Source organism: Solanum stenotomum, chromosome 2 (assembly GCF_019186545.1).
Source record: "Solanum stenotomum isolate F172 chromosome 2, ASM1918654v1, whole genome shotgun sequence".
NCBI classification, from domain to species: Eukaryota; Viridiplantae; Streptophyta; class Magnoliopsida; order Solanales; family Solanaceae; genus Solanum; species Solanum stenotomum.
Window position 1 is genome coordinate 40090374 of NC_064283.1, and position 8959 is coordinate 40099332.

Genomic DNA, 8959 nt, shown 5'->3' on the forward strand with positions numbered 1-8959 from the left:
ACCCAAACCCATAATTGCACCCCTAGATCTTGGGGTTTTAGCCACCCATCATAAAAAGTAAAGAAAATATACCTGTCACGCCCCAAACTCAAGAGGCGCAACTGGCTCCTAATGCCAAAACTCAGGCCCGAGCTGACCCTGCTGAACCATTTGCTACTAGCGCATGACAAACATACGCAATCAAGAAAACAAACTAGTATATCCCAACTTAAAACTAAGCCCTTGGCCGGTAAGGCCCCTGTCAACATAAATATAAAAGAAACAGATACTCCCAAGAGTTCATATAAAGAAATAGCCAACTAGCACAGAAGTCCTAACTGGGTCGTCGAGGCCACTATGATATCTATATAAAAAATGGAAGCAGGTATATATCAAGACAATATATCAAACAACTCACAAGCTTCAGCAAACCAACAAAACTAGGCCAGCATGGCCATAACCTAGCTGTACACCTCACATACTAGTCTGCAAGCCCCAAAGAGTAGTAAAGATTGGCGGGACAGGGCCCCAGCCTACCCACAAAAATACACACAACAAAAGCTGACAAACCTCCAAACTCTGGCAGCACCGAAGGAAAGGGGCTAGCCAACTAGATAGAAGTCAATTCTGCTACTAAGGAGGTCTACTCGGTAGTCTATCAGGACCTGCATGCATGAATACAGCGCCCCAAAGCAATGGGGTGTCAGTACAAAATAATGTATAGAGTATGAAAGGTTGTAGCCTAAATGAGCAAGTATCATAATATACCAAAAACAATCAGGTAAGGAAATCAAATTTAGATAAGTATGCCAACCCACTACTGAATCTAATAAAATACAATAATGATCAAACATCAACCTAACCAAGCCCCCATAAGCCTGGTAGGTACAAACAACATACCACCTACTTAGTCCCCCATAAGCCCAGAAAGTGCCAAACCAATCTACATAACCTTATCGGCAGCCCCTTGTCTTTGTAAGAAGTCACATAGCCCTTTTTAGCAATGATATAGCTCCGTAGGCAGCACATAGCCCTCTTAGGCAACATCATAGCTCTGTGGGCAACACGTAGCCCTCTTTTGCATCACATAGCCTTGTAGGCAATACATAGCCCTCTTTGGCGTCAAAATAGTCCCGTTGGCAACACATAACACTCTTTCGCATCAATATAACCCCGTGGGCAACACATAGCCCTCTTTGGCAATAACATAGTCTTTTTAGACAACCTTATAGCCCCCATAGGCATTTCATAGCTCAACAGCTAACCACAATAGCCCCAAGGGAGACAACAAACAATTAAATAGGCTGAAGGCGAGTAATTTAGCTATAAAAAATATATATGAATAATGTCCAAGTCATTCCTAACTTAGGGTTGTTCTGAACAGATTATGAGTCCCTAAAATGAGGGTATATAACCCCTCAATCAGCTAACCACTCACAATTACATCTACAACATAACTAACATTAACTACCCTATTATATCACTCCCAGCTCTAAGGAAACATGCCGAACGAAGGGAGTAGCCTTAACATACCTTTTATCATGAACACACAAGGATGATTTGAGGAGTATTCCTTTGATTTTTGTGGGTTTCTCACGGTTTGGCATGAAGAAAAATGAAGAAAAAGCTATCTTATAAGCTTCCACCGACTTAAGGGACCACCTCACGTGCCTTCATACGCAGTCTCGCAAAAACACAAATATCTCTCTATTCTGAAGTCGTATGAACAAACCGTTTGATGCATTGGAAACTAGACTCGTAGACCTTAGATTTAATGGGTTGTGGGCCCCATAAATCGTTATATATTAGGAGAAAACTTCCGAAACATTTGGCCCAAATTTCAGAGAAATCTTTAAAAAGGAACTTACGATAACTTTCGCCCACTTTTATTTTGCGACTTACCTTACTTCAAAACTTGAGATACAACCCTTGAACGCTTAAAATATGACTTACCACATCATTCTTAATTTATCACTCACCCTCTTTGTCTTTCCACGAATGTACAAATTAATTTAGATGGTTAGAAAAGTCTTGGTGTTACATCCTTCCCCCCTTAGAAATATTCATCCTCGAATGAAAAATATGAGTCACACGGTTATGTCCTTAGGAGTTGCCAAAGTTTAGACAAAGTATCATTTGTGAATGTGACTATCTAGAACCTGAAACACATAAATTTTTAACCTAGGCGTCTCACAGGACGACATAAATAGCTAAGCACTATAGCTCCGCAATAACAATGCGAGTAAAAATACAATGACGACAACCATAATAATAAGCAATAATATAAATTTTTTTGATAGGTATCTTACTCCACTGCACCAACATAAACTGATATGCCATCACCCTGGGTATGAAACAAGTGAGGATATTTGGACCTTATGTCATCCTCAGCTTCCCAGGTCACCTCTTCTCTATTCTTGTTTCTCCACAATTCTTTAACTGAAGCCGCCTCTTTGGTCCTCAATTTATGTACCTGTCGATCTAATATGGCAACTGGAGTTTCCTCGTAGGACAAATCCTATGTGATCTTAACATCCTCAACTGGGACAACCCGATAAGGGTATCTTACACACTTTCGTAACATCGATAAATGGAAAATTGGATGAACAAATTCTAGCCCCAAAGGCAATTCTAACTTGATATTGATTTAAATGATTGAATTATGATCTCTTATGCATGAATTGATGAAATAATCTGATTTTATAATGATTTCCCCATTAACCCATGTAATTCCGATGCTTTCAAGTTATGAATCATATGATGTAAGATTTTGATTGTAAAGGAAGAGTTTTGTGAAATTAAGCATGTATTGATAGCTTTACATGAATTTATGATGAAATCCATATCTAAACCTTTGTTTTCTAAGTGTTGATGATTAGAAGTGGGTTTTGAACCTTGAAAGGATAATTATGGATTTATACATTTTCTTATGAAATCTATGCAAATGTTTTAAGGATGCTTTGAGAGTAAAGTGTCAATGATGATGATGTATTTTTGAAAGGATTTTTATCATATATACATAAAATCAAGATATGAAAGGTTTTCTCACATAATAAGGATTCTAAGGTTGAAAGGCTTTCTCACCTAATTGAATCAAATATGAAGAGTTATCCGAATGAACTTAGCTTGGATTGGTTATTGAAAGATTCCTTTCCATGGATGATGACTTAGCTTGGATAGGCAACATAATGTGCCTTTCCATGGATAATAAGAACAAGAAGAATTGACTATTCGTTGGGATTTATGCTTAGCACCAAGAGGATATTGAGATAGAAGTTCTCTCGTGAGTAGAGGTCGAGTTTCTATAAGCAATCTCTTGAACCTCACCTATGTGCCCCCATAGGATGATTGTTTAGATAGACATTAGCTAGTGGATCAACTTTAGCTCAGATTTATGGTCCTTACCTTGGCAAGTAGGACAACCCTTTTCGGTGTGGGAGACACCGGGGGATCATGTTATATTTCACATGGTTTATATGTCATTTTAGGCTAATTTCCCACATTAATAATGAACTAAGGTTACTTCAAGAAGTATCTCACATGTGTTCAATGTTTCAAATGATGTAGCTTGCATTGACCATGTTTTATGATTTATGTTTTCTAACTCTTTCATATTATGTTTAGCTTGGTCAAATGCATGTCATGATATGTCCTCTTTTTAGCATGCTTTAAATGTTTTATGCATAGCTATCATAATTGGTACGTTGTTTTGTACTAATGCATAATCTTGCTTACATTTCCCCAAATGTAGGGTCCGACAATCAAGTTTCTCAGTTACGTGGATTGTGGTTGAGTTAGTGATTTCCCAAACTTTGGTGAGTCCTCATGCTTCGCTGACGGATATTCACTGTTTCAATTTCTTTTATGTATTTCACTTTTGGACATGATGTATGGGCTAGGCCCAATTTCATTCTATTGTACTAGATGACTATATTGAGACAAGTGTTTTAGAATTCCGCTTTTATTTTATAAAAACCATTGGACTTGGAATATTGTTTTACTCTTATTGTTCTATTATTTATGTTATGAAAGCTAAGAGGCTTGTATGGAGTCCTTCGTGGTTCTATATGCCATGTCACATCTAGGGGGTACCTCTGGGTCGTGACAAACTTGGTAATCTGAGCACAATGTTTAGAATGGTCCTAGGATTTCTCATAAGCCACGTCTAGTAGAGTCTTGTTCATATGTGTGAAGCGCGCCACATTTATGAATGAGAGGCTACAAGATGATTAGGAAATTTACTTCTTTCATTACTCTAAAGTTGTGCTATGAAGTTTAACTTGATAAGGTCTCTTTCCTAATACTTATCCGATGTTGTACAAGATATGGCTACTCGAAGAGCTTATGCTTGAAGGAATGTGAGTGAGAATGCAGAAGAAGCTCCTCCCCAAACTCCTCAAGTTCCGGTCGATGCTTTGGCTGAGCAAGTGACTAATGCAGAGTTTAAGGCTGCTTTCCAAGTGTTGGATATAGCCGTGAAGGCCCAAGACAATAGGGAGGTTTTGGTTCCCGTGAACCCAAATTTGGACACGATGACTTATAGAGTGAGGGACTTTACTAGGATGAATCCTCCGGAGTTTCATGGTTCTAACGTTGAGTAAGATCCTTAAGAGTTTATTGATGAGATTTATATGGTTTTGATGATCATAGGAGTTACACCGGTGGAAAAAGCAGAGTTGGCTGCTTCTCAACTAAAAGGTGTTGCTCAAACTTGGTTCAACCAATGGATAGAATGGAGACTAGAAGATGCGAGTCCTCTAGATTGGGTGAAGTTTAAGGCTACTTTTCTTGATTGGTTCTTTCCCCTTGAGATGAGGGAAGACAAGGTGATTGAGTTCATTAACCTTCGACAAGGAAATATGAGTGTGAGGGAATATGCTCTAAAGTTCACACAATTGTCTAAATATGCTCCATTAATGGTTGCCGATTCAAGGGCAAGGATGAGTAAGTTCGTTTTGGGTGTGTCTGAAATGGTGGTTGAAGAGTGCTGTACCGCCATGCTCATTAATGACATGGACATTTCTCGTCTCATGGTTCATGCACAATAGATTAAAGAGGATAAAGTTAAGAAAAAGTCTAGAGAGGTAAAGAGGGCTAAGATCGGTGATGGAAATTTCTCTTATGAAAGATTCGATGGACATGGTCGTTCTAGATTTCGACAAAAGTTTTCCGGTCAAGGTTCCTCCAATGCTCCTCCTAAGTTCAACAAAGATAGGGTGTCTAACCCTAAGACTCAAGGAGGAAATGGTAGCGGATCTTCATCGCCCATGTCTACTTTTACTAGGTGTGAAAGGAAACACAAGGGTAAGTGCCTAGCCGGCACAGACGGTTGCTTCAGTTGTGGTAAGAGTGGTCACAAAATGAGGGACTGTTCAATGCTTATGGCTAAAAGAAGAGAGGGCAAGCAAGCTCCTCCTAGTGGTTCAGGTTCCAATGCTCCTAAGCAAAACCGATTCTATGCATTTCAGACTCATGGTGAACAATAAGGTTATCCCGATGTGGTTACCAGTATGTTGAAACTTTTCCAACTTGATGTTTATGCTTTACTTGATACCGGTGCTACCTTGTATTTTGTGACGCCATATGTGGCAATGAGGTTTTATGTTCTTCCGAATGTGTTATTAGATCCTTTTTCTGTCTCTACTCCTATTGGTGATTCTATTGTGGCTAAGAGGGTCTATAGAAAGTGTCCTGTTTCCTTGTCCCATAGAGTTACTCTTGTTGACTTGGTAGAACTTGATATGCTAGTTTTTGATGTTATCTTGGGTATGGATTGGCTGCACTCATTTTATGCTTCTATCAATTATAGAACCCGTGTAGTCAAGTTTCAATTTCTGAATGAGCCAATCCTAGAGTAGAAATGGGGAAATTCTATGCCCGAGGGTTAATTTGTCTCTTCTCTTAAAGCTAAAAAGATGATTTCTAAGGGTTGCATTTACCATTTAGTTAGGGTGAGTGATGTAGATTCCGAACTCCTACTCTCATGTCGGTCCCCGTTGTTAATGAGTTTCTGGAATTGTTCCCAAATGATTTACCTAGTATTCCTCCCGAGAGGGAAATAGACTTCGGTATTGACTTTCTCCCAGATATGCAACCTATTTCTATTTCTCCTTATCATATGGCTCCGACATAACTTATGGTGTTGAAAGAACAATTGAAAGATTTGTTGGATAATGGTTTCATCCTACCGAGTATCTTTTCATGGGGTGCTCCAATTTTGTTTGTTAGAAAGAAAGATGGGTCTCTTCGTATGTGTATTGACTATCGTCAGTTGAACAAGGTTACCATTAATCAGAAAGATCTAAATCTTTGCCAAAAAGGTGGCTTGAGTTATTGAAAGATTTTGAAATGGGTGTTCTCTATCACCCTGATATCGGATGCTCTTATTCGATTATTTATGGGTAGTTTTGCTCATATTGAAGAAGAAAAGAAATATTTTGTTTGAGATGTTCATAGATTGGCCTTATTAGGTGTTTGGCTAGTGAACTCCACCAATGGTGGTGTTATGGTTCACAATGGTTCTGAATCGTCCTTTGTGGCGGATGTGAAAGCCAAGCAAGGTCTTGATCCAATTTTGGCCGAATTGAAAGAAGCGGTGCTTAAGAAATCCGTTGAGGATTTCTCCCAAGGGGGAGATGGTGCGCTTATATACTAAGGTCATTTATGTGTTCCAAATATTGATAATTTGAGGGAGAAGATCTTGACAAAAGCCCATAGTTCACGGTATTCTATTCAGTGGGAGCCACAAAGATGTACCGTGATTTATAGGAGGTCTATTGGTGGAATGAGATGAAGAAAGATATTGTAGAATTTGTGGCTAAGTGTCCAAATTGCCAACAAGTGAAAGTTGAGCATAAAAAATCGGGAGGTTTGTCCCATGATATTAATATTCCTACTTGAAAGTGGGATTATTTGAACATGGATTTTATAGTTGGGTTGCCTCGCACCTGGCGACAACATGAATCTATTTGGGGTATAGTAGATTAGATGACAAAATTGGCTAATTTCCTTCCCGTTAAGTTTTCTTATTCGGCGGAGGACTATGCCAAGTTATACTTCAGAGAAATGGTAAAGTTGCATGAAGTGCCTTTGTCCATTATTTCTGATCGTGGTACCCAATTCACTTCTCAATTATGAAAGTCCTTCCAAAAGGGTCTTGGTACTCGTGTTAAGCTTAGTACGAGCATTCATCCCCAAACTGATGGGCAAGCGGAGTGTACTATCCAAACCTTGCAAGATATGTTAAGGAATTATGTGATTGATTTTAAGGGTAATTGGGATGACCATTTTCCATTGATTGAGTTTCCTTATAACAATAGCTATCACTAAAGTATTGATATGGGTCCATTTGAGGCATTGTACTATAGGAGGTGTAGATTTCCTATAGGATGGTTTGAGGTGGGTGAAGTGTCCCTAATAGGTCCCGAATTGGTACACGAGGCCATAGAGAAAGTTTGACTTATATGAGAAAGTTTGAAAATGGCTCAAAGTTGGCAAAAGTCATATGCCGATGTGAGAAGAAGGGATCTTGAGTTTGATGTTTAGATTGGGTTTACTTAAAAATCTCAACTATGAAGGGTGTAATGAGGTTTGGTAAGAAAGGGAAGCTTAGTCCCCGATATGTAGGCCCAAATCAGATTTTGAGACGTGTTGGTAAGGTTGCTTATGAGCTAGATTTGGCATCGGTGCATCCAGTTTTCCATGTCTCAATGTTGAAGAAATGTGTTGGTGATCCGACATCCATAGTTTACTTAGAAGGTTTAGGAGTTAAGGAGAACCTTTCATATGAGGAAGTTCCGGTAGAGAATTTAGACCAACAAGTCAAGAAGTTGAGAAATGAAGAAATAGCTTCTGTGAAAGTGTTGTGGAGGAATCAGTTAGTTGAGGGTGCTACTTGAGAGGCTGAGGCCAATATTATGTCCCGATATCCTCATCTCTTTCCTTCTACTCCTATTTTAGCTTGAGGTATTGAGTTCCTCATGGTTTGTTCCTTGTTTTGAAGTCATGAGTCTTATGTGTTTCCATTATTTCCTTGCATAGATTTACCAAAAGTTTAATTTTTTAGAAAATGAGTCAACTTGATTGATTTCTACATGTTCATGTGCACATGAATATGATTTGCATGTAGACCACATGATTTAATATTATGAGCATGATTTTTTGCTTGGAGTGAAGTTTCCTCTTCTGATATATGCATTTGAGTATGTTGTTAGCTTGGAGTTGATGTTTCCTCCTCGGATGTTAGCTTGGAGTCTATGTTTACTTCTCGATATGTGCATTGTATGCAGGATGGGCTGTTAGATCTAGTTTCATCCCTCTTATGATGATTTCATAATGTCATAGCTTGGAGTCTATAGTTCCTCCTTGGTTGTATGCATTGCATTGTAGGTTGGGTTGTTAGTTCCTTTCCTACTCTTTTTGTACCAGCTTGAATCTCATTCGAGGACGAATGGTTAAGGCAGTTGGAACCACAGCCAAAACCAATAGACCATTGGTGGGACCATGGTCTGTGGTCGAGGGTCCATGGTCCAAACCCCCAGAAGACCCGTCTCTTATCCGAACGACGAACCACCAGGACGAGCCGTAGGTCAGTCCACGGTCTGTCGATTAGGGTCCGTTAGTGGTGGGTTCAGCAGTTAAGTTCAGGGGTAGTTGGGTCTTTTTCTAATCAAGTAACTCCTATACTACGTCAATTTACCCCTTATTAAGACCCCTATATAAGTGTTTTCAACCCCCAAATTAGCCCATTCAAGTCATTCTTCCAAAATCACAAAAGAAGATCAATTCTTCTCTCCAAAATATTTCTCTCTCTAGAAACTTGAAGAAGAAGAAGAATTCAACCTAGGGTTTCAAGTCAACTCTTAATTCCTCCATTGAAGATTAAAATTTGGCTTCAAGGTATGATAGTTTTCATCTATTGATTCCTTCCATTCATGGAGTAAATTCCTCTATTTTCAAAGTTAGAAATCCCCAATTGAAT